The sequence below is a fragment of the Microcaecilia unicolor genome, chromosome 2 (assembly GCF_901765095.1).
Source record: "Microcaecilia unicolor chromosome 2, aMicUni1.1, whole genome shotgun sequence".
NCBI classification, from domain to species: Eukaryota; Metazoa; Chordata; class Amphibia; order Gymnophiona; family Siphonopidae; genus Microcaecilia; species Microcaecilia unicolor.
In genome coordinates, this window is record NC_044032.1 from 407,771,456 (window position 1) to 407,795,026 (window position 23,571).

Below are 23,571 nucleotides of genomic sequence, written 5' to 3' on the forward strand. Positions count from 1 at the left end.
AAACACAAAAAGAAAATAAAATGATTTTTTTTATTGGACTAACGTATATGTTTTTGCACTAGCTCTCAAAGGCCAGAAACTTCACAGTTTGAGAACCAAGGACCACAGCCGCTAACCTGATGAAACAAAGGCTGAGGAGGACACAACTCTGTCATGACCTGAGAAGGGAGGCTTTAGATCTCAAATGCATGTCAGAAAACGTATTAAGTCAGTCCAATAAAACTCACCTTATATTCTTTTTTTGTTTTATTTATTAACCTTTATTTATATATATTCATAAGAGGAAAGCCATAGATTTGGGGATAGGACACATATCAGCCCATAGACAGGGCAGCTGCGGACTGCAAGATGTGTGAACATTTCATGGTGTCTTGTTTCCACAAAAGTTTCTACAGTATGACGTTTGCTGTGTGAATTTTGCAAAGCAAGAAAATCAGACGTGGCTTTTCCCAACAGGAAACTAGGAAATTAATGAAGTCTGCTGTGTGATCACAGGAACAGCTTCACAAATGCTTTGGGTCAACCAGTAGGACAGCTTCCAGAACGCTTCTTGAGATCAAAATGTGCTCAAGTCTCCCTGAGATTTCAACTGAACTGTTTCTTCATTGCAGAGATCTTCAAATCCAGCCTTGGAGCAGAGCAAACCAGTATAGATTTTCAAAATAAATATGCATGAAATATAGTTCTGGCCAATGCAAATCTATATTAAGCACCCTAGAGAAACCTTCAGTCTTGTGCTCCTTACCCCTGATTCATTTTCAGACTCATAGTCCCCCTTACATCTCGATAATAAAATTAAATATTCATGAACATCCCAACACCACTCCTCCTCCCACACAACAATCCTGTAAAAATGCCAAAATTGGACATCATAGATTTAAAACTTGTGTATCTATACACACACATAAGGATATTGATGTATTAATGGCTAAACGGCAATCTGAAAACTGCCACTCTTCCTGTGAGAAAAAGTATGTGACTGTTAGAACATAATTATATTGGTTTGACTGCAGCTTTTTTTGCTGCCCTGCTCACCCCTCCCCTGGAAACTGCCATCCTAGGCAGCTGTCTAGTCTTGCCTAATGGTTAAGCCCACCATGGATATATCTGCATACGATAGAGGCATACTGGACAAATCTCTCGTCGTCCCCCTTCTCCTCCACTGCTAACTCCAGACTTCGCTCCTTTTCTCTCGCGGCACCTTATGCCTGGAATAGACTTCCTGGACCTATACGTCTAGCTCCATCTCTACCTGTTTTCAAATCTATGCTGAAAACCCAGTGGCGTAGGAAGGGGGGGGGGTGGTGGGGCGGGTCCACCCCAGGTGCACGCCGTTGGGGGGTGTCGGCTCCGTTGGTTCCCTGCTCTCTGTGCCCCGGAACAGGTTACTTCCTGTTCCGGGGCAGAGAGAGCAGGGAATCAGCGGAGCCGACGCAGCTCCCAGCGACGTGCACTAGGGGTGGAGTGGCCCTCCCGCCCGTCCCCCTTGGTAAGAATGCGCTCGGGGGGGGTGCGTGCTCTGGGTGGGGGGGGGTACTTGCGTGCGCCGTGCTGCACCCGGGGGGGTGGAGCGGCGAACCGCCCCGGGTGTCAGCAGCCCTCGCTACGGCACTGTGAAAACCCACCTTTTCACTGCTGCTTTTTAGCTCCTAGCCATTACTCAATTGCCCTCCCCTTGTCCCTTCTTTCCTTCCTTCTCACCCATTACGTCCCTCACCCGTAACTGTCTTGTCTGTCTGTATTATTTAGATTGTAAGTTCTTTTGAGCAGGGACTGTCTCTTTGTATCAGGTGTTCAGCGCTGCGTGCGTCTGGTAGCACTATACAAATGCTAATAATAATAATAATAGACGCAATGCACACAGATTGTACTCATGCTTATTCGCTGTGGAAATTACAAACTGGAATCGTTTGTGGCCTTCCAGGGTCAAAGTTGGGTATGCCTATCCTCTAGGAAAGAGAAAGCAGGGATTCTAGTCAGGTAATAGTATGATACACATGAAAATGTGAGCCTGGAATCACTGAGCTCTATTACCTGTAGGATTTTTTTTTTCTTCTAAGTCAACTTTCTGGATAAACTATTGAATACTTATTAAGTGGGGGAAAAAACAGATACACTTGGAGTAGGGTGGAGGGGGGGAAGCAATATACATCAATCTTACAAGTTACAACAGCAGATTCCCTGTAGCAAACTAGGCTAAAAAAAAAGGATGTTTGTGAACCTGAAATGCAACATAGGCAGGGGGTCACAAATTTCTCTGCTAAAATGATTGTATAACTTCACCATCATGTTAATAGGCTCTGATCTTTCAGTAGATCGTGTGGATACTTAGAATCTGCCTTGGTGTCTAGCTTGTAACAAAAAAAAAAATGCTCCTGGAGCTATTTCCTCCCTCCTCCCCCCAAATCGTGGATTTCTTTGTACAGTATTGTGCTTTCTGTTCCAAGGGTTGCTGAGTAAAAGTAATGTCATAATGCTCCAGCAAGGCCATTTTTAGAAGTACGTTGGTTTTGGTTCCATCTGGAAAGTTGCTAGCAAGAAAAGATGAATACAAATGTGGGGTGGGAGGTAGGCAGGCAGGCAGCATGTTTAGACGAGCCGCTGACAGAAACCACAATAAAAATGAGGGCGTCAGTAAACCCCATTTTCAGGTATGGGGGGGGGGAGTGTAGAAGAACTCAGCGGCCACAAAGAAGGTCAGGTGTGGGCCCCCCTGTCTGTACTGTTGAGTGAGTGGTATATTTATTGGTTTAATATCAGTGGCAAGGAGAAGGAAGAGAACCTTAAAAATGGCACCAGCAGCATAAGATGGGGAGTTTGAAGACTGAAGAGGCAGAAGATGGAGCATGCAGGAGAAAGCAGCAGCATGAGGTGGAGAGTAGCTGGAAAAGGACCTGCAGCAGCATCTGAACATGAAGGAAAGGAGTGTCTCCTGCATGCAGGTAGGAAGGTGGAGGAACAGCAGCTGATGGCAGCAGCGGCTAAATATTTTGGGGTTTTCTTAGGGAGACAAGCGGTAGACCAAAATTTTGGTACATTTCCTATCAGCAAGTAACCCAGCAGATGTTTAATGACTCTGTAATACAGCTAATTCAAAAGTTTGGAAATACAGTGCCTTGACCACACCCTTGACATTTTATCACATTCTGATTCTAACAAATACAATTCAAAATTTTTTTTCCTGTTCATTAGATTCTTGATACACAACCTTTATGTGCTACAACCAAAGCAGTTTACATATTACATATACAGGTACAGTAGATATTTTCCCTTTCCCTAGTTAGCTCACAATCTAAGGGTTTTTTTTCCTGTACCTGTGGGAACGAAGGGTTAAATGGCTTGCCCACTGTTCACAAGTAGCTGAAGTGGAATTGAGACTGGTTCTCAGCCCACTGCACTAACCATTAGATAACCCTCCACTACAAAATGCACTAAATGGTTTGTTTCACGCACTATACTCCACACTGTAGCAGGACACCACCATGTGCTTCCCATAGCTTCTATGAGAAACATTCTAGAGTAGTCTAGTTCCTTACTGGACAGGAGGAGCCATCTCCACAAATTTGGAGAGAACTATGAAAGGACCAGGCAAGCCAGTGTCCAGGATCTCCTTTCACAAAAAGTTTGGGGAAGTAAAGAAAGGCTGTCTGAGCCCACAGGTGAGGCACAGAACAACCATGGTGCTGCGTCCTATTGTGAACAATATAGTCACACAAGAAAGGAAGCAGTCACATGCAAGCCAGCTAGCCTGGAACAGCAGCACACTGAAACAAGGGAGAAAGTAGAAGAGGTCTGTGAAGAGGAGAGGATCCTATCTGTGGTAAAGTAAGATAAAAGTTCTCTTTAACACTCAGAGACACCAAGTTACTCAGTTGCAGGCTGGACATTTTTGGACAGTCCTGGATTTCTGACCATCCTATCAAGGTGCATTATGGGACTTGTAGCATTGATTTCAATGGGTAGGAATTAGGCACTACAAATCTCACACTGTTTTGGGATGTAAGTTCAAAACCTGGGCTGTTCCAAAATCTCCAGCCTGGAACTGAGTTACTTGGAAGCTCATTTTCAAAGCACGCAGACTTACAAAGTTACATAGGTTACTATCAGGCTTATTTTCGAAAGAGAAGGGCGCCCATCTTCCGACACAAATCGGGAGATAGGCGTCCTTCTCTCAGGGTCGCCCAAACCGGAATAATCGAAAGCCAATTTTGGGCGCCCTCAACTGCTTTCCATTGCGGGGATGACCAAAGCTCCCGGGGGCATGTCGGAGGCATAGCGAAGGCGGGACTGGGGCATGCTTAACAGATGGGTGTCCTCGGCCGATAATGGAAAAAAGAAGGGCGTCCCTGACGAGCACTTGGCTGACTTTACTTGGTCCATTTTTTTTTCACGACCAAGCCTCAAAATGGTGCCCGAACTGACCAGATGACCACCGCAGGGAATCGGGGATGACCTCCCCTTACTGCCCCAGTGCTCAACAAACCCCCTCCCACCCTAAAAAAAAAAAAAAATTAAAAATTTTTTTTGCCAGCCTCAAATGTCATACCCAGCTCCCTGACAGCAGTATGCAGGTCCGTGGAGCAGTTTTAGTGGGTGCAGTGCACTTCAGCCAGGCAGACCCAGGCCCATCGCCCTCTACCTGTTACACTTGTGGTGGTAAATGGGAGCCCTTCAAAACCCACCCGAAACTCACTGTACCCACATACAGGTGTCTCCCTTCACCCTTTAGGGCTATGGTAGTGGTGTACAGTTGTGGGGAGTGGGTTTTTGGGGGGGGGTTGGGGGTCTCAGCACCCAAGGTAAGGGAGCCATACACCTGGGAGCAATTTGTGAAGTCCACTGCAGTGCTCCTTAGGATGCCCGGTTAGTATCCTGGCATGTGAAGGGGTCCAGTGCACTATGAATGCTAGCTCCTCCCACGCCCAAATGGCTTGGATTTGGTCGTTTCTGAGATGGGCGTCCTCGGTTTCCATTATCGCCGAAAACCGGGGACGACCATCTCTAAGGTTGACCTAAATGTTGGGATTTGGGCGTCCCCGACCGTATTATCGAAATGAAAAATGGACGCCCATCTTGTTTCAATAATACGAGTTTCCCCACCCCTTCACCGGGACGTCCTTAGAGATGGGCGCCTTTAGAGATGGCTGTCCCTGTTCAATTATGCCCCTCCACAGTCTATGTACTTTAAAAATTAGCACCTTGGTATCTCTGCGCTCCAGCTTATAAGAATGGACCGAACACTCAGGTGCATCCCAACCCTGCAATTTGAGAACGCAGCAGTGTGACAGAACAAAAAAAATCTGAAAACCTGGTGCATCCCCAACTTTCCATTTAATATAATTTTCCTAAATACTTTTATATATTTGCACTTGGGAGTAGAACAAGTGGATCCTCTAATGTATATATATAGAGCCTAGAGAACAGAGATTATATTTTGGAGTCCCTTAACTCAGATGTCAGTGTTAATTAGAAAGACATAATTGTCTCTAAAGAGAGCATCAGCATTAGAGGCGAGAGAGGAGGCAGGCACCTACCTATTAGGCCCTGAACTCATTCTCCCCCATCCACATGGACCCTCTGTTTTAGATGCTCTGTTCTATTGTGTTATTCCCCTTAACATTAGGGGTTCTTCGAGGATCAATAAGATGTTGAAAAAAAGTAGGAGCATCTCTGCACACTCGTATCCGATCATATGGCTACACCAGATTCTTTACTGAGTTCCCACTTCTTACCTCGCTGCATCAAATCTCTTCCTGGTCATGGGCAAAAAGCTCTCTCAACACTGCTAAATATGAGACCATACATTCCCCCAACCCTGGTTCATTCACTCCTTCATCACCTACCATTGACAACCAAACCTCTCCCATTTAAAGACTCGGTGAAAATTCTTAGCTTCATATTCAACTCCAAATTGACATTTAAATCACAAATAGATTCAGTCCTTCATTCATCATTTTTTGCTTTACATCACATTCATGCTGTCTGTTCTGTCTTGCCCCTTCCTGCCATTCGCTCCATCCTCCTTAGTCTTGTCATTATTCAACTTGATTACTGCAACCCCGATAAGCTAGCCTCCCCTTCACTGCTCTTAAACATCTGCAGTTAGTACAATCTGCTGCCATGAAATTACTTTATAAGTCTCATCGCTTTGACCATTCTCATTGCACAATACTGGCTACCCATATCCGCCGAAATAAAATTTAAGATTTTAACATTGGTCTTTAAAGACCATCTTTCTTCCTTGCCTACTTATCTTCACTGTCTCTTAACCCTCTACATGCTGTCATCCACCTTATGATCCCTCGCAGCAATTTCTTCTCTCGTTTCCCCCTCTTTCTGTCCTGCACCTGGACTCTAGCATTCTGTTTCATTGGGCCCAAACTATATAGAACTCACTGCCCCATTCTCTTAGACTGGAATCATCTTACACCAACTTCAAGAAACTGCTCAAAACCTGGCTCTTTTAGCAAACTTATCTAACATCCCTTCCAAAAGGCTTTTCTCTCTCTCTCTCTCTCTCTCTCTCTCTCTCTCTACCTTTCACCCTCCTCCCCCCTCCGGTCCTTCCTTTTTTTTTTTTTTTTATTTATTGTCAACTGCCTAGATAGTTACTTTGTTTATGTGATGGGCGGTAGATCAAATACTTGTAAATAAACTACATATTTTCCTTGTTAAAGAGGCAGGCACCTAACAAATTTCTTCTGGCTACACTTACAAATGTAAAAAATATATATATATTCAAAAGGTAATTAAGAAACAAAAGAATGGATTGCTTAAGTCTTCACATCCTTTCTCACAGCAAACTCAAATTAACACAATTTCCGAAAACTACCTTAACAAGACCCATATTAGACAGACAAACTACAATTCTCTCACTACAATGATGTTTCTGCATGGCTCTATATTGTCATTTTCACTTGTTCTTTGAAATATATGTGTATAACCCTTTGACACACTTTTTCTGTTTCCCTCTGTTTATGCACATATTTTGGTTTCTAATTTCTGGCTTTGCATCATTTCCTTTTTGTATTATCTTCTTTTTATAGTCATTCTTTTTCTTGTTTGTCCGCAACATATGTTTTCTAGTCACTTCATGTCGCACATCTTCCCTGTTTAGTTTTTTTTTTTTCACGTCTTTATGGAGTATCCATTCAAGTTATTATGTATGTTATTTTTCTTTTGTTTTTATGTATATTTTAAGATTTTCAGTTCATTTTTTAAAATTTTCTCATGAGGACCCCTGATGAAGACTCGTTCTGCCAAAACAAGGCCTGTGCTAGAATTTGTATGTCAAACGCATCCTGTATATGGCATTTTAAGACTGTTTTGTATATATGATTCGACTATTTTGAATAAATTGAGCCTTGTTGGCTATCCTGAGAACTCATCATTGGTGCCTTCTACTCTCTCTCTCTTTTTGTTTCCATATTAGACAGAGCCCACCTGTATCCAATTACAGTGGCTGAACCGATTCAGATACTCTGAGATGAAGAATCAATATGTTTTGTTGTACGAAGTAAGTTTCAAGCAAAGATCAAAACATGCCAAACAAGTTGCTGTTGAAAGATTTCCAGGATAAAGTTATGCAAAGGTATCTGCCGTCATCTACTATGTTATGTTACAGATTGTGGAAGGCTAAAAGAAAATTTCAATGTGTTTGAATATAGTTTGGGACATTGTCAGATCTATCATTATAACGTGGAAAAAGTTTACCACCAAGACACTTCCTCGCAGGAGCAGCGAGAGTGACAGACAGAGAGGAGAAGAGAAGATGCAGGAAGGGGTGAGGGGAGGGTGGGAAGCATAAAAACTTCCTTTCAGCGAGGAGATGCTGGAAGAAAATTAAGACTGTGGGGATGTTGATGGGACGGGAATGGAGAATGCAGAAACTGTGAGGGGATAAGATTACAAAGTCCGCTTGACTGCGGGGATGGGGTGGGGACGGAAAAAAGTTTTAGTTGCAGGGAGGGAATGGTGATGAATCTTTGTCCCTGTGTCACTCTCTAACGCAGTGACAAAAACCACTGAACACAATAATCTCTTGCCTCCATTAAGGACACCAATATGTCCTCTAGCCACGCTCACCCACTAGGCAATTATATTTTTCATTCCTTTTTTTTTTTCACTCAAGAAGAACAAGCAGCAGCTCAACCTGGGAAAGGAAAACACCACCTCCCCCCCCAGGAGAAGAAAACAACCACCTCACAACAGGAAGCGCTGAGGTGCAGGGCCCTCAGCAAAGCTCATACTCTGCCATCCGCTTCAACCAGACTGCACATAAACCCAGAACAAATATCAGTGGGGGCTCTGGATTGATCTCTTAGAACTGATGGTAAGAAAATTAACAGGTAAGGACTAAATTTTCTTTCCATAGTGTCCCACAGATCAATCCAGGGACTTGTGGGATGTTATCAGAGCAGTCCTCAAGTACAGAGGGCCCCGGAGACCCCAGCATTCAACACTGAGGCCCCAAAAGTTGCATCCCCAAGTGCCAACATGTCCAGTTTGTAATGCTTTGAGAACATGCAAACAGAGGACCACGTGGCCAACTATCAAGTCTCCGACAGAGATCGCCTACGCCTTTCCCTGTGCCTTAGTTGAGTATGCCCTCAACAATGGTGGAGGAGACTTGCCTGCTAGCTTAAAGCAGAAGCGATGGCTTTCTTCAGCCAATGCACCACCATCACCTTAGAGGCCCGATCCCCTTTCTTACAAAAAGATGATCTGAGTGTCGAAAGTCATTGGTGACCTCCAAGTACTTGACCAGAATCCTTCCCATGTCCAAGCAGCAAAAGAAAACGATAAGTCAGACAGCAGTTGATCGGCTGGTTTAGATGGAACACCGACACAACCTTTCGGAGGAAGGACGGAATCGTCTGGATGGAAACTCTCACCTCCTTAAAGCAGAGGAATGGATCCCTGCACAATAGTGCCTACAGTTCCAAAACCCTCCAAGTTGAAGTTATGCCTACCAGGAAAACTGTCTTTAAGGTCAAATCCTTCAAAGAAAGATAGTCCAAAGGCTCGAACTGTGGCCTCTGGAGAGCCTGAATGACCCAGTTCAGGCTCCACGGGGGCAAAATAGGGCACCGAGAGGGCTGCAGATGGTTCACTCCCTGAAGAAAGTGGACTACATCTGGGTGTGCCACCAGGGACATGTTCTACACCCGTCCCCAAAAACAAGCCAGCACTGCCACCTGTACCTTCATGGAACTGAGAGGCAATTTTCCAACCCAGCCTACAAAAAGGCAAGAATGTGAGTTACTGACGCTGAAGACACCTGGCCCGCTGCCGCACACCAGGACTCAAACGTGCGCCACACTCATGAGTGTGTAACCGAGGTGGACTGCTTCCTGGCCTGAAGCACTGTTGCAATGACAGTGTCCGGATAGCCTTTCTTCCTCAGACTCGCCCTCTCAAGAGCCATGTCGCAATACCAAAGGGGGCGGGATCCTCTATGAAAATGGGACCCTGTGCAAGAAGACCCCTCTTGGAGGGGGCAGCCAAAAGGGGATGTTGATCAGCAACCTGACAAGGTCCACATTCCACAGGCACCTGGGCCATGCCAGGGCCACAAGAATGACCCACGCCAAGAGCATGGACCTGACTGTCATCACCTTGCTTGGTGCTTTGCAGGAGGATTCCAAGAAAAAATCTGAAAGGGGAAATGCCAACTGAAGCTTGCAGCCATCCCGTATGACCTCCAAGACCCACTGGTCTGAAGTCATCTTGGCCCACTCCCCTAGAAACAGCGACAACTGATCTCCAGCCTGTTGCAGATAGTTGGTAACCTCTCTCAATTCATGGCATTTGAGAAGAGTGCTCCGCACCAAATCTTGGAAAATTGAAATCTGGCATTTGTCCCATTTCACTTCTCCAAAAGCTCGAGCTTTATGCCACACTTGGTCTTTGATTCTATAATCGTGAAAACATACTATTATATCTCTCGGAGCCTGGTCTATCTGCTCTGTCTGAGGCCCCAGACTCCTGTGGGCGCTATCCAGCACCACCTGGCATGTTGGTTGCTCTGTAGAGTCGCCATTAGGCCCCTTTAGCAACATCTCACAAATACCTTTAATAACCTGCTGGCAATTCAGATATTTTTCAGCCTCTGATATACCTTTGAATCTCAGAATGTGTCGCATTGAACAATTGTTCACATCTTCCAACACCAAGTGTAACTCCTGTCTCAGTTTAGTTTCACATTGCAAACTGGTTTCAAGTGAGTGCAGGGATTCGTCAATGCCGTCTAGCCTGCCTTCAGACTGTTCAATTCTGTTGCCGATATTGCTTATTCAGGTCTCAGGTCTAATACTGCAGCGTTAATATCTGCTGGGACAGCCGAGAGTTCTGCTTTAATATCTTTAAGCCAGCCAACGTATGCGTAGAGCTCTCACCCTCACTATGAATAACGTCCTCACGTCTCATCCTCAGATTCGGACTCTGCCTTCACCATTTTCCGACGAGGAATTGTGGCCTTTTGCAGTATGCTTTGACAGCCGCCCCTGCTTTCCACCACAAATTTAAATTTCTCTAACTTCTTGCAGGTTGACATGATGCACAAGAATAAAGTCCACATAGAGAGAGGGAGCAAAACTTGTAGGATAGCTGGAAAGTATAGCTTTTAAACTGAGGTCCTGACAGAGTTTACTCTCCAAGTGTCAACAGCCCAGCGGTGACGTCACTTCCTCTTATTTCACATTTGTGGTGAGTGAGGCTAATGGGAGAGGTGTACAATGGATGCTGAGTGGTGTGTGATGTGTGTCACAGGTGGAGTACGTGCAGTGGTGTGCTGGTAAATTTTTAACAACAGGCTCACTCTCCTGGTATAGCCAGCCCTGCCGAGACTTACAAGGGCGGCCTCGCAAGACTTCAGCGGAAATCTCGCGAGGCCGCTGCTGGAAGTCTTGGCAGCCATTTTTAAAGAGCGATGCAGCATCGGGAGGGTCAGCGCCAGCAGCGGGCAGGAAAGACTGTGGATCTTTCCTGCCCTGAAGAATCCAGTAGACCACCAGGGTGGCTGCCTTCAGGTATGCGCTGGGACCCTGCGGCTCGGGGGGGAGGAGAGGCAAACCAGTTCGCAAAATGTTACAAAAATTAACAACTGGCTCTTGCAAGCCAGTGCGAGCCGGCTTCAGCACACCACTGAGTACGTGTGCAGAAATATGTGAGGGATAGGTAGGGATTGTTGTGGGTGACATGGGGTGCTTCAAGTGTGTGTGGTGGATGAGGAGTGATCTCAGGGGATGTGATGGGTGAGGAAGGGTCTGTGTGATGTGTCAAGTGTGTGGAAATGTGCTGCTGGCTTGAGAGCATTGGGTGTGTGGTGGATGAAGAGGACAGAGCTATTTTGTGGGTGATGAGCAGGGTCTGTGGGCACATGCACTGTCTGTTGAATGAGGAAGAAGTGGGTATGATGTGGTGAATGAAGACTTGTCTCAAAAGTGAGTGGTGTGTAGGTAGATATGTGGGGTGCTGGGTGTTGAGGAGTACTGCCGCAGGTGTGTAGTGAGTAAGCAACTTTGTATGGATTTGGAGGGAGGGGAATGGTTAGGACCTATGCTTAGGGTGTGAAGTGGGTGAGGATATGTTGTGGATGAGGGAGGGTAGTATGGAGTTTGTGAGGGTTAAGGGGTGTGTGGGACTTGTGGTAGACAAGGATGGTATGTTGAGTGTGTGGTGAGTGAAAACTGATCTCAAGACTGTGGGGCATGTGTGGATGATTGTGTACTGGGTTGGGGGGTGTTGAGATGTGTGCTAGTGAACAATGCAGTGTAAAATGAATGGTGTAAGGGGGCTATATGGGGTATCTAGTGTATGAGATGGATAAGCAGTGTGTGGGGTATGTGTTGGTGAGGTGGGATTGTGCAGTGTAGTGTATTATGGGTAAGGAAATAAGAGGGGTAAACAGGAAGTTTAAGAAAAGCCTTGTCTGGATCCAGAACCGGGTAAAGGCGAACCATCGGGAGCATCTGGCATATCCCACTGTGCTTGGATGATATATCTTGATACATACAAAAAGTTTTACCAGCTTTCCTAATGCCTTTTACCAAAAGATCCACCTTGCAATCCTGAACAATTACTAAATCCTCCTCAAAGTTTAATGTAGAAGAGACCAGAGCTATGAGTTCATGCAAATCCTTCTTATGAAAAATCCATACTATAGAAGGATCTTTCCCAGGTAGGAGAGAGTCTGATACTGGATCAGCAGGAGCAGCTTCCTCAGAAAAACTTGTTTCTTCTACCCCAAGGTCTTCCTCAAGGTAAGGCATCTCAGGATCCAAATCCATTAAAAATGCTCTATACATTTGCAACACAAATTTGGGAGGAAAACCCCCTTGATGTTCTCCCCCCTGTGACAACCCAGGCATCAAATAAACCTCTGGGGACTTTTCTGGAGCCGAAGAAGAGAGCTCTGATGCGGTAGACTGACTGCAAAATGGCAGCGCTTCCCGCCAAAACTGGAGGTTGAGCAAGAACAGCTGTTTGCACCAGAGAAGAAAGAAGAGTGCCCGATACACACCCCGACTCCGAGAAATGCGTCAGGATCTCTTTGGTGGTACAAAATTTATAACTAGCAGATGCCATGAGGCTCCTGCGCTGGCATACCACACTAAGCCACAGCTTCTCCATTTTGTTTTACCCAAAAAACCGCTTGAACAAAAAAAAAAAGAGCTCCTGAAAATACAGGATAATTAACTACCAACTGCAATACAGATGCGGCAAGCTAGAAGCTAAGCTGCCTTGCTCTTTTGGCAGTTTTTTTTTTTTTTTTACACAACCCCAAGCAGTGTGGCTGTCTCTCTGTCCTCAGGAAACCTTTCCCTTGAAGGGGCTAAGGTTAGTGCAGAATGGCAGACCCAATTAACATTAAATTGTACTAATAAAAGAAGTTAGGGAGATAATTGTGGGGGGAGGGACCCAGCCATCTGAGGGTGACCCCCCCCCCCCCCCCCCCGAGGCTGTAAGAGAACCATCACGGCCTCAACCTCCTTCAGTAACAAAACTTGCCTTTTTTTTTTAATCCTGCTGCACAGAATAAAGTATAGGACCAACAATAAAGATTGTCTTTTAACCAAAAGGAGACAAAAATAGAATAAAGTATAAGAGACTGAAGGGCTCACCACCTTCCACCTAGCCAGGGCTCTTACTGGCTCTCACGAGAGTCAGAATTCTCAGTCTCCACCTGCTGGAAGGAGTGCACAACCCATCAGCATCTTTCTGGGCCGGTCCAGAGGGACGCTAAGAAAGGACTAGTTTGAATAGTGTGTGGTGTGATAACGGGTCTGCCAGTAACGTGTGTAGTGTATGATGGGAGAGGAAAATTGTGTGGGGTGTGGTATAGGGTAATGTACTACTACTACTATTTAGCATTTCTATAGCGCTACAAGGCGTACGCAGCGCTGCACAAACATAGAAGAAAGACAGTCCCTGCTCAAAGAGCTTACAATCTAATAGACAAAAAATAAAGTAAGCAAATCAAATCAATTAATGTGTACAGGAAGGAGGAGAGGAGGGTAGGTGGAGGCGAGTGGCTACAGGTGGTTACGAGTCAAAAGCAATGTTAAAGAGGTGGGCTTTCAGTCTAGATTTAAAGGTGGCCAAGGATGGGGCAAGACGTAGGGGCTCAGGAAGTTTATTCCAGGCTTAGGGTGCAGCGAGACAGAAGGCGCGAAGTCTGGAGTTGGCAGTAGTGGAGAAGGGAACAGATAAGAAGGATTTATCCATGGAGCGGAGTGCACGGGAAGGGGTGTAGGGAAGGACGAGTGTGGAGAGATACTGGGGAGCAGCAGAGTGAGTACATTTATAGGTTAGTAGAAGAAGTTTGAACAGGATGCGAATACGGATAGGGAGCCAGTGAAGCGACTTGAGGAGAGGGGTAGTATGAGTATAGCGACCCTGGCGGAAGACGAGACGGGCAGCAGAGTTTTGAACCGATTGGAGAAGGGAGAGGTGACTAAGTGGGAAGCCAGCAAGAAGCAGATTGCAGTAGTCTAAACGAGAGGTGACAAGGGTGTGGATGAGGGTTTTGGTAGAGTGCTTGGAAAGAAAGGGGCAGATTTTACGGATGTTGTAAAGAAAGAAACGACAGGTCTTGGCGATCTGATGGATATGAGCAGAGAAAGAGAGAAGAGAATTATGGTGATGACATGTGGTGGGTAAACAAAAGTTTATGATGGACAGATAGAGGGAATGTTACAGCGGTGTGGTGGGAAATTTATGGAATGTGTGGTGAATTGGGTGCATGTTTGGTAAAGGAGTTATGAGTCAGCTGAGATGGGTAAAGAGGGGCATGTTTGTAAGTTGAGTGAGGGTGCATGCATTAGTGGTGGGTGAGGGTGAGTATTTGGGATTTGTGTGAGAGAGAATAGTGTGTCAGGTGTAAGGGGTTGTCTGAAGGGTGTGGGGTGTGCTTTGGGTTACCAGTGGTGTGTGAGGAGCATACATGATGTGTGAATTAAGAGTGGTGTTCTGGATGAGGGACATATGTGGAGTTTGTGTCAGACAAACTGTGTGTGTGAGATTTCTGGCGAATGGGGGGGTATGTGTGTATAGGGTATTTGGTGACTGATCAACTGTGTATGTGATGGGTGAAGTGAGGTATGTAGTGTGTTGTGGGTGGGGTATTGAGGATGGTGTATCACAGTTGTGTAGTGGGGAGCAGTCGTATGTGGATACCAAGGTATGTATTAGTGAGAAGTGTGAGTAGTAATGTGTATTGTGTTGTGGTTGAAGGTCTACGTTGGATGTGTAGTAGGTGAAGTGTGTGTGTGATAGAAAAGGGAGATGGGTGGGATTTCTGGTGGATGGGGAAGGAATGAAGGGTATGCAATGAGTAAGGAGTGGTATAAGTAAGGTGTTTGATGGGATAGGGTGTTTTTTTGTTAGGTGCAGGTGGGAGGGGATCTAGAGTATGTGGATGGAGTGACAGAGAGGTGACTTCAGCTTCAATAAACTGCAAATGTAAAGCAAAAAGAGGAAGCCACAGAGCGGAGGGGAGGAGGGAGAAGGAACTTCTGTAGGCATTTGAATATATATCATTGTGGTTGATAGGAACAATGGGAGAAAGGGCTTCTGCTATTATATATAGAAACATCATGATCATAATATAATGCTCATATATCAACACATGCATTTGAAAAACAGATTTGTGGTGCACCTTGATTCAACAGTCCTTATAAATAAGCACAAGTAAGGTACACACCTGTTCATAGCATGTATTGTACTCAGCATCATGGCCCCTGTGGGTGTTTGGGGCAGACAGAGAGACTGCAGCCTCACCTGTCTGTAGTACTATCTTTGGCAAGCTGCCAAAGAGAGAGACCATAAAGTATAATTGGTGGGGGGAGGTAAGAAAATTGATATTCCAAACTAAAAAGTAAAATCAGAAAACAAAACAAACTCAAAACCACCTGCAATGATGCAAAAATCCATCTTTATTTCCTGATCTATCAAACACAAGCAATGCTTAGACATTACACAAATCACAACATTTTGAAATATTTACTATTGTCTCTCCCTCCCTTGAGTCTGAGGATTCTGAGAATTTTATCTTCCAGAGCACAGGAAAGCCCCTAGGAAACCTGAAATGTTGTCAAAATAGGTATTGAGAAAATATGTGTCACAGAACTATGGCAATATCACTCTATTTACAATAAGCACAACTTGCATTATTTGGACTATTTCTCTCAGATTCGGCCATTCTCCATGAATTTCAACACAATCCTATCCGAAATATTTTAAGAGTCTCTTTCTACCTGGTCTCTGAGCCAGTAAGGCTGTGAGTTATTGAGAGGAGATGTTAATGCAACTTTTAACTGGTACAACACACACAGAAAACCACAAATCACAGAATAACACTGGATGGGCCCACCAGTCCCTCCCTTTGTCAACAGGCAGTAACTACTGTACCTACACCATCCAAGACTGATGCTTGTCTACTTCCCTCCCTACTGCCAGTAATATATTCCACTCCGTAATTATCCTTACAGTTAAAAAGAAATAATAAAAACAAAATCTTCCAGAAGTTAATTTTATAAAATTTGCGCCTCTGTGTGAAGGGTAAATGTGCCTATTTTATAAAGACACACAGGTACCTATGGGGCTCTTACTAAAAATGGGATAAGTTCTGAACTTAGTGCACATTAAAAGCAAAACTTAACATACAGTAAATAGAAAACCTTTGTGGTAAATGCAGGAGGCATGTCCTGAAACTACCGTATTTAATACAAAGGGCACACATGCATGGGCTGATAGCTTGGGCCCTCTGCACATCAGCCTAGGCATATAATGCGGTGGCTGTGCGTTACACACACTCTACAATAACTAACAACAACAGCGCTACGGTTCCTATGCCCTCCCCCCCCCCCCCCCCCGATCACAACCCTGACCCTCCCCCCCCAAGATAATCCCAGCCCACCTGACACAATCCCAACCTCCCCTGCACTATTTAACTCCCCCCCCCCCAGTTAGACCCAACCCTCCTTCCGATGACCAACCCAACCAGCCAAATCCAAAACCTTGCCCCTCCACAAGATTCCCTCACCCCCAACAGAAAACCCTGACCTCACCATAGCAGTAGCCTCCCCTGATCCTACCCAAGACTTATCTGGGGGTCAGCACTGGTGGGGCAGTATCCCGAGCACCAGTAATCCTCCTCTGCAGCCACCTGGGTTGGTACCATAATCCAAAGTTATGCTGATGATCCCCATTAAGGGGCATTCTTCCATATAAAATACCCTCTAGTGGTAGTACCTCAAACTATTGGTAAGGGTCATCAATGCCATTTTGGGTTACAGTGCTAACCCAGGCAGCAGTGCAGGATTGCTGCCACCCAGGTCCACTGCCCCACCAATGCTAACCCCCAAGTAAGTCCTGGAGGTTTCTTAATCTGGCTGGTTAGGTGTCATGGGGGAGGGGAATCTGGACTGGTCAACAAGGAGTTTTGGGTCTGATCAGGAAGGGGGGAGAGGAAATCAGGAGGAGTGCTGCTGCATCTCCTGTGGACAGCATGCTGTGCACCAGTGGGCTGTTAGCAGCACACCTATATTTACCACCTCCTCTTGACGTGGTGGGAAGTACAGCAGCGCTATCAGCAGTTGTGACAGCTAGTCAGCCACACTTCCACCCACCCGTGTCACACCCATCTCAGGCAGCTAACATGGTGTTTTTAACTATGAGGGCTGCCTTTCTAGCACAGGAGACATTAGTGCAGGCCCATGCTAATGTCTACAGCATGGTAAAACCTGCTTCAGCCGCTTAATGCAGCTTAGTAAAAGAGCCCCTGTGTGTCGTTATAAATGCCTATCCTGCTTATAATCGAAATAGAAAAACGCCTATATTGTGACCCAAATCGGGAGATAGACGTTTATCTCACAAAAACGAATAAAGCGGTATAATCGAAAGCCGAATTTAGACGTTTTCAACTGCAGTCCGTCGCGGATGCGGACAAAGTTGATGGGGGCGTGTCGAAGGCGGAACTGGGGCATGGTTATCGGCCGATCAGAGATGGGCGCCTTTCGCCGATAATGGAAAAAAAAATGTGCCTTTTTAGCGAGAATTTAGGGCACTTTTCCTGGACCCTGTTTTTCCACGAATAAGGCCCCAAAAAGTGCCCTAAATGACCAGATGACCACTGGAGGGAATCGGGGATGACCTCCCCTGACTCCCCCAGTGGTCACAAATCCCCTCCCACCACAAAATATGCCGTTTCACAACTTTTTATTTTCACCCTCAAATGTCATACCCACCTCCCTGGCAGCAGTATGCAGGTCACTGGAGCAGTTATTAGGGGGTGCAGTGGACTTCAGGCAGGTGGACCCAGGCCCATCCCCCCCACCTGTTACACTTGTGCTGGCAAATGGGAGCCCTCCAAACCGCCCCCCAAACCCACTGTACCCACATGTAGGTGCCCCCCTACACCCCTTAGGGCTATAGTAATGGTGTAGACTTGTGGGCAGTGGGTTTTGAGGGGGATTTGGGGGGCTCAACACCCAAGGGAAGGGTGCTATGCACCTCGGAGCTGTTTTACTTTGTTTTTTTTTTTTTTGTAAAAGTGCCCCCTAGGGTGCCCGGTTGGTGTCCTGGCATGTGAGGGGGACCAGTGCACTACGAATCCTGGCCCCTCCCACGAATAAATGTCTTGGAGTTATTCGTTTTTGAGCTGGGCGCTTTCGGTTTCCATTATCGCTGAAAAACAAAAACGCCCAGCTCAAAAAAAGATAAACGTCCATGTTTTTCGAAAATACGCTTCGGTCTGCCCCTTCCTCGGAGATAAACGCCCATGGATATAGACGTTTCCGTTCGATTATGCCCCTTCACGTGTCTTTATAAAATGCTACCACAAATCCTGTAGAAAGTGCCTACACTAAGCAGCAGACATTAAAATACCCAAGCAAATCACACTTATACCCATGCTTTGCCCAAACTCTTTCCTTGAACACTCCAACTCTAATGTTGCTTGTAAGTACACACCCTTTTACACAACTAAAACAGCATTTTAATTGCAAAAATGGTTTATAGAATTACTCATAACATATCTAACATATGTAACCCTTTCTTTTTTATCAATGGAAATGGCAATTGAGCAAGATAAGACCATGCAAAAACTGATGGTCAAAGAGAGTGGTGTTATAAGGAGGGCCTGCTTAAAGTCCACAATACTAAAAGTTTGATCATGAGCAAGGGCTACTCCACTACTCTTTTTTTTTTTTTAATCTTCACAGATCTGAATGCATCTGCAACTTGAATTTTAAAGTTAGAAAGAAGCTGGAATCAGCTGCTCACTTATTTGGAGAATTTATTATACCCTTTCCCTTAGGTATTTTATTTGGGAAAATGGACCATTGTGGTCTCCTTTCTAGTGGTGGGCATTCTCTCTTATTTAAGTGTGTATAGTCGGAAAAAAATGTATCTTGCAACACTGGACTCAGGATCATCCCCCTACATTTTGGCACTGGAGGGATGCATTTCATACACTAATGATGATGGAAGCTCATGATGCATGTCTCACTGATAAACACAAGAAACGATTTTGATCTATTTAGGGACCTTATGTGCAAACTCTTCTCTCTCATGCCAGTAACTTGGTTCTTACTACTGTAAATACTGGGTTTTGGGGATCAATTTAAGGGTTGGGGGGTAGGGTGGGATGGTATTGCTCTATTACAGTGGAGAGCTATAACATTCCCCCAGGTAAATCTTGGTTGGGGTCAGGGAGAGGATAGGGCTATGGGGGAAGTCAGGGTTTTCTGTTGGGGGGCAAGGCATCTTGAGGAGGGGCAGGGTTTTTGGATTTGGCTGGATGGGTTTGGTTATGGGCGAGGGGTCAGATCAGGTCTGATTGGGGGGTAAAGATAGTACTGGGGTTGGTTGGGATTGTATCAGGTGGGCTGGTATTACGTCAGGGTGCAGGGTTAGGGCTGTGAGTGGGAGGGAGAACAAGAACAGGTAGTGATGTCGTGGATAGTTATTGTAGTGTGTGTAATTCACAGCCACTGCATTATATGCCCAGAACAATTGCGCATGCCTTCTGCACTAGTGGCCCACACACATAACTCAGTGGCCATGTATTAACTGTGTGCCCTGTGTGCTAAATAAAGGGCAGATTCAGGACACGCCTCCTGCATTTATCACACAGGTTTTCTAGTTATTGTATATTAAGTTTTGCTTTTAATGTGCAAACTTATCACTTCTTTAGTAAGAGCCCTAGAGGCACCATCATGTCTTTATAAAACAGGCACACCAGGGGCATAGCCAGAAACTCAAATTTTGGGTGGGCCTGAGCCCAAAGTGGGTGGGCACAAGAACCCTACCCCTTACATCCAGCATATCTCTCTTCACTTCCCCCCCCCCCCCCCAAGTGACCAATTATCTCTCAATTCTACACCCTCCCCTCCACCTCTCTGTACTTTTGCAACCCTTCAGTGCAGCAAGAAGTGACAAATACCACTGCCTGTGCCGGTCCAGAGCCTTCCTTCTGACCTGGTCCTGCCTATGAGGAAACAGTAGGGTTACCATATGGCTCCAGAAAAAGGAGGACGGATTGAGCCAGCCGGGTTTTACTTCCATTGCTTTCCATTGAAAGCAATGGAAGTAAAACCCGGCTGGCTCAATTGCTTTCCATTGAAAGCAATGGAAGTAAAACCCGGCTGGGTCAATTACTTCCATTGAAGGCAATGGAAGTAAAACCCTGCTGGCTCAATCCGTCCTCCTTTTTCTGGAGCCATATGGTAACCCTAGGAAACAGGAAGTTGTGTCAGAAGGCTTTGCACTGGCACAAGTAGTGGGTATCAATCGCTGCTCACTGTTGGTGAAGAACTGAAGGTTTGAAAAGGTACAGGGGGTGGAGTTAAAAGGTGCCAGAATGCCAACAGGGAAGGGGAGGGGGAGATACCAGGAGTTTTCTGTTAGAGGGGCATGGGGAGCCCTGTAGCCACATCATAGATGTGCCACTTATGGGTAAGCCTGAGCCCAAAGTAGATGGGCCTGTGCCCACCCATGGCTACACTGCTGAGGTACACTTTTACCCTTCACAGAGAGGTGCTTTTTTTTTTTAAATAAAATTAACTTCTATGAGGTATTGCTCCATTATAGTGGAGAGCTATAAGAGTCCAAGCTCTCTACATAATGTTTAACCCTGTTTCATTAATGAACTAATTGTAAATGCAGCTAGTCATCTTCCTATTATTATTCATGTGTTTAAAATTTAATAAATAGATTTGAAATAGAGTTAGAAAGAAGCATATCACTTGAGTACAACTTTTGGAGACCCAGGTTAAGCTTAACATGAGAGTCACAGTTGGTCAGTGTTGGAAAACAAAACAAAAACCCTTTGCAAATCTCTAATGCAACACCAATGATCGTTTTGAAGAGGCCATAAATGACACCACAGCAACAAAATAAAAATAGCACAGCGAAAAAAAAAACAAGGAAGAGAATAATCGCAGATCAAGCACTCAGCATAAAGAAACTCAAAAGCACTGCCATTTAAATGTAAAGACTTCTGCTGGTTCAAAGGTCCACAACAGTACTCAGAAGAGCAAGAAACAAACCTGCATCTCTCTCTTCCTTCATTAACAAAGGTTGAGGTGGAGTGAATATTTCAAGTTCCCTCATCATAGACCATTACAAGGCCCAGGGCCAGTGATGGCCCCCATTAGTTTTGTATCCCCCTACCTTGACCCAAGACTTGCAGCTGGCACAGCTGTCCTGTTTCTATATAGCTCTCTAAGTTTGAACCATGTACTTATATTTTTTGTTTACTGATTTAGCTCTCACCTTTCCAGTAGTTCAAGGTAAGTTACATTTAGGCAAAGAAGGTAGGCTTACAATCTAATTTTCTATCTGAGGCAATGGAGGGTTAAGTGACTTGCCCAAAGTCACAAGAAGTAACAGTGGGATTTGAACCCTAGCTTTTCTGGCTCATAGACTGCTGCTTTACACACCAGGCTATTCCTCTGTCACATCCTAAACTCCCGCGCTTTTTTCACAAGACTGAAAGAGCAGTAACAGAATCAAGGCATCATACAGTTCAAACTCTCTAAAGCCAAGTGTTGCTGGAACAAAACTAACAAAATATTTTATCTTACCTGATAATTTTCTTTCCTTTAGTCGCACCTACCCTAAATACACCACTGGCCTTCACTCCATATTTTGTTTTATTTCCCCCCCCCCCCCCCCAATAATTTTCTGTAGAGGCTTGTTAATTTCAGAACAACTATTTCCTTAGCGTCAGCAGTAGATGAATCTAGAGACAGGTGGGTTGTGACCATCAACCAGCAGGTGGAGATAGAGAGCACTGATTTGAACTCTATTGGACAGTGTGCACCTGGCATCCTCAGTATTTCTCATAATAAAGCAGAGAAACATATTATGAAAACAAAAACACAAATCCTTTCACACAGAACCCTCCAACAATAAATTGACATAACCTGAAATGTAAAACAGAACAGAGACACTAAGCCACCCCTTGCAGCACATACCTCCGCCAGACATCCACCCCCCCCCCCCCCCCCCCCCCCCCCACCACCACGTTCTATTCGGCTCAGGATGGAACTCTGGATTCATGTGCTGCAACTAAAGAAAAGAAAATGATCAGGTAAGACAAAATGTTTTGTTCCTTAGCGTCAGCAGCAGATGAACCCAGAGACAGGAGGGATGTAGAAAAGCAGTACCTAAACTGGGTGGGGAGCCGAAACCCCCATCACCAAAACAGAAGTCCCAACGACTACCTCTGCCCTCACTGCAACATCCACACAGCTGCTAAATACATAGGTGGCTTAATGCGTTCAGTTCACCTGAATTTTCAAACTGAATCTATGCAACTGCACACCCATTGAAAATCTGCAGATGAAACATGCCTTACAACCAACCATATAGTCTGTGCTAGCTATTCTGTGTGTGGGTCGTATGGCGGGTGGGGCAAAAAAACAGCATTCTTACATTTTAAAATGTCATTTACACATGCTATTTTCCTCTCCCAACTTAAACATGCCCAAGGGAATGCCTCTTTTGTAATACAGCCTTTTTCAGTAGAATCAAATGTGTGTTTGTGTCACTTAGGCACTGTTGATGCAGAAAAAGCACCAAAACTAAGAAAGTACAAGACTAGACAGGGGAGGGGAGATAGCACTAGGAGAAGTGGTGTTTTTCAGTGTTTACCCAATAAATATTTATTTTAATTTATTTTTACCATGGTGCTTTATCAATATTTATTGGTTACAACCTAAAATCAGAGGCTCTAAGTGTATTTTATACACGTAGATAAATAGAATCACAGGCAAGATAACCCTGATCCTGGGTGTTCTTGTTTCCTTGGGGTTTTCCAGCCAGTCACAGACCAAAATAGAGCAATTCTCCTAAATAAGATTCGTTTCAGCTAATATAGTTCTTCACAATCATAAACAGAAGTCTCTCTCTTGGAATTTTTTATTACAAAACAGTTAGCCAGGAAAAGTAATCATGAACTTGTCTTCCTCTGCTCCATCAGGATTATTTCCTTCGATACCCAGATCTCTGGCCTCCTCCACTTTCATGTCCTGGTAATCCTCCTCAGCATTTGGTTCTGCAGCTTCTACCTCCGTAGGCTGAGGCTTTTCCTTTATATCCGGTTTTCTTCGCCCCTCCCCTTCCTCCTTTCTAACTGCCTGTGTTTTCAATCCCCTCCCCAAAGGCCACTCTTTCCTTTGATAGACAGCCCTAGGCTTTGGGAATCTGGAAACCCCACCCCTCAGGTTGGTTCCCTGTTTCTTAGGGGTCATATCCTTGGCTTCCACATCACGCATGTGAACTCTGGAGCGAACAATGGGCTTCCTTCTATTGAGGGAGAGCCCAAGAAGAAAAGTGAGACACATGGTACTGAGTTAAAATAGCCTAGTTAAAACAGCCTTGAGAAAATGACCTATACACAAAATTGCCCTGGACAAAATGGCTCATGGGAAATCAGCCCCTGGCAATAGGGCCCAATTACACTTTGATGTTTAATAGGATTTAAACAAACAGGTTGATAAAAAGTGGCATGGAAGATTAAAAGGAGGCTTCAGAAATAAAGGCTTCACCAATTTGTAATGC

General features: G+C 45.1%; 1 protein-coding gene across 1 annotated transcript in view; it reads right to left on the reverse strand.

Annotated features, from left to right (window-relative positions):
• Nucleotides 1-23,571, reverse strand: part of FAM13A (family with sequence similarity 13 member A) — a 501,662-nt gene that overhangs the window by 450,942 nt on the left and 27,149 nt on the right. The window lies entirely within an intron of this gene.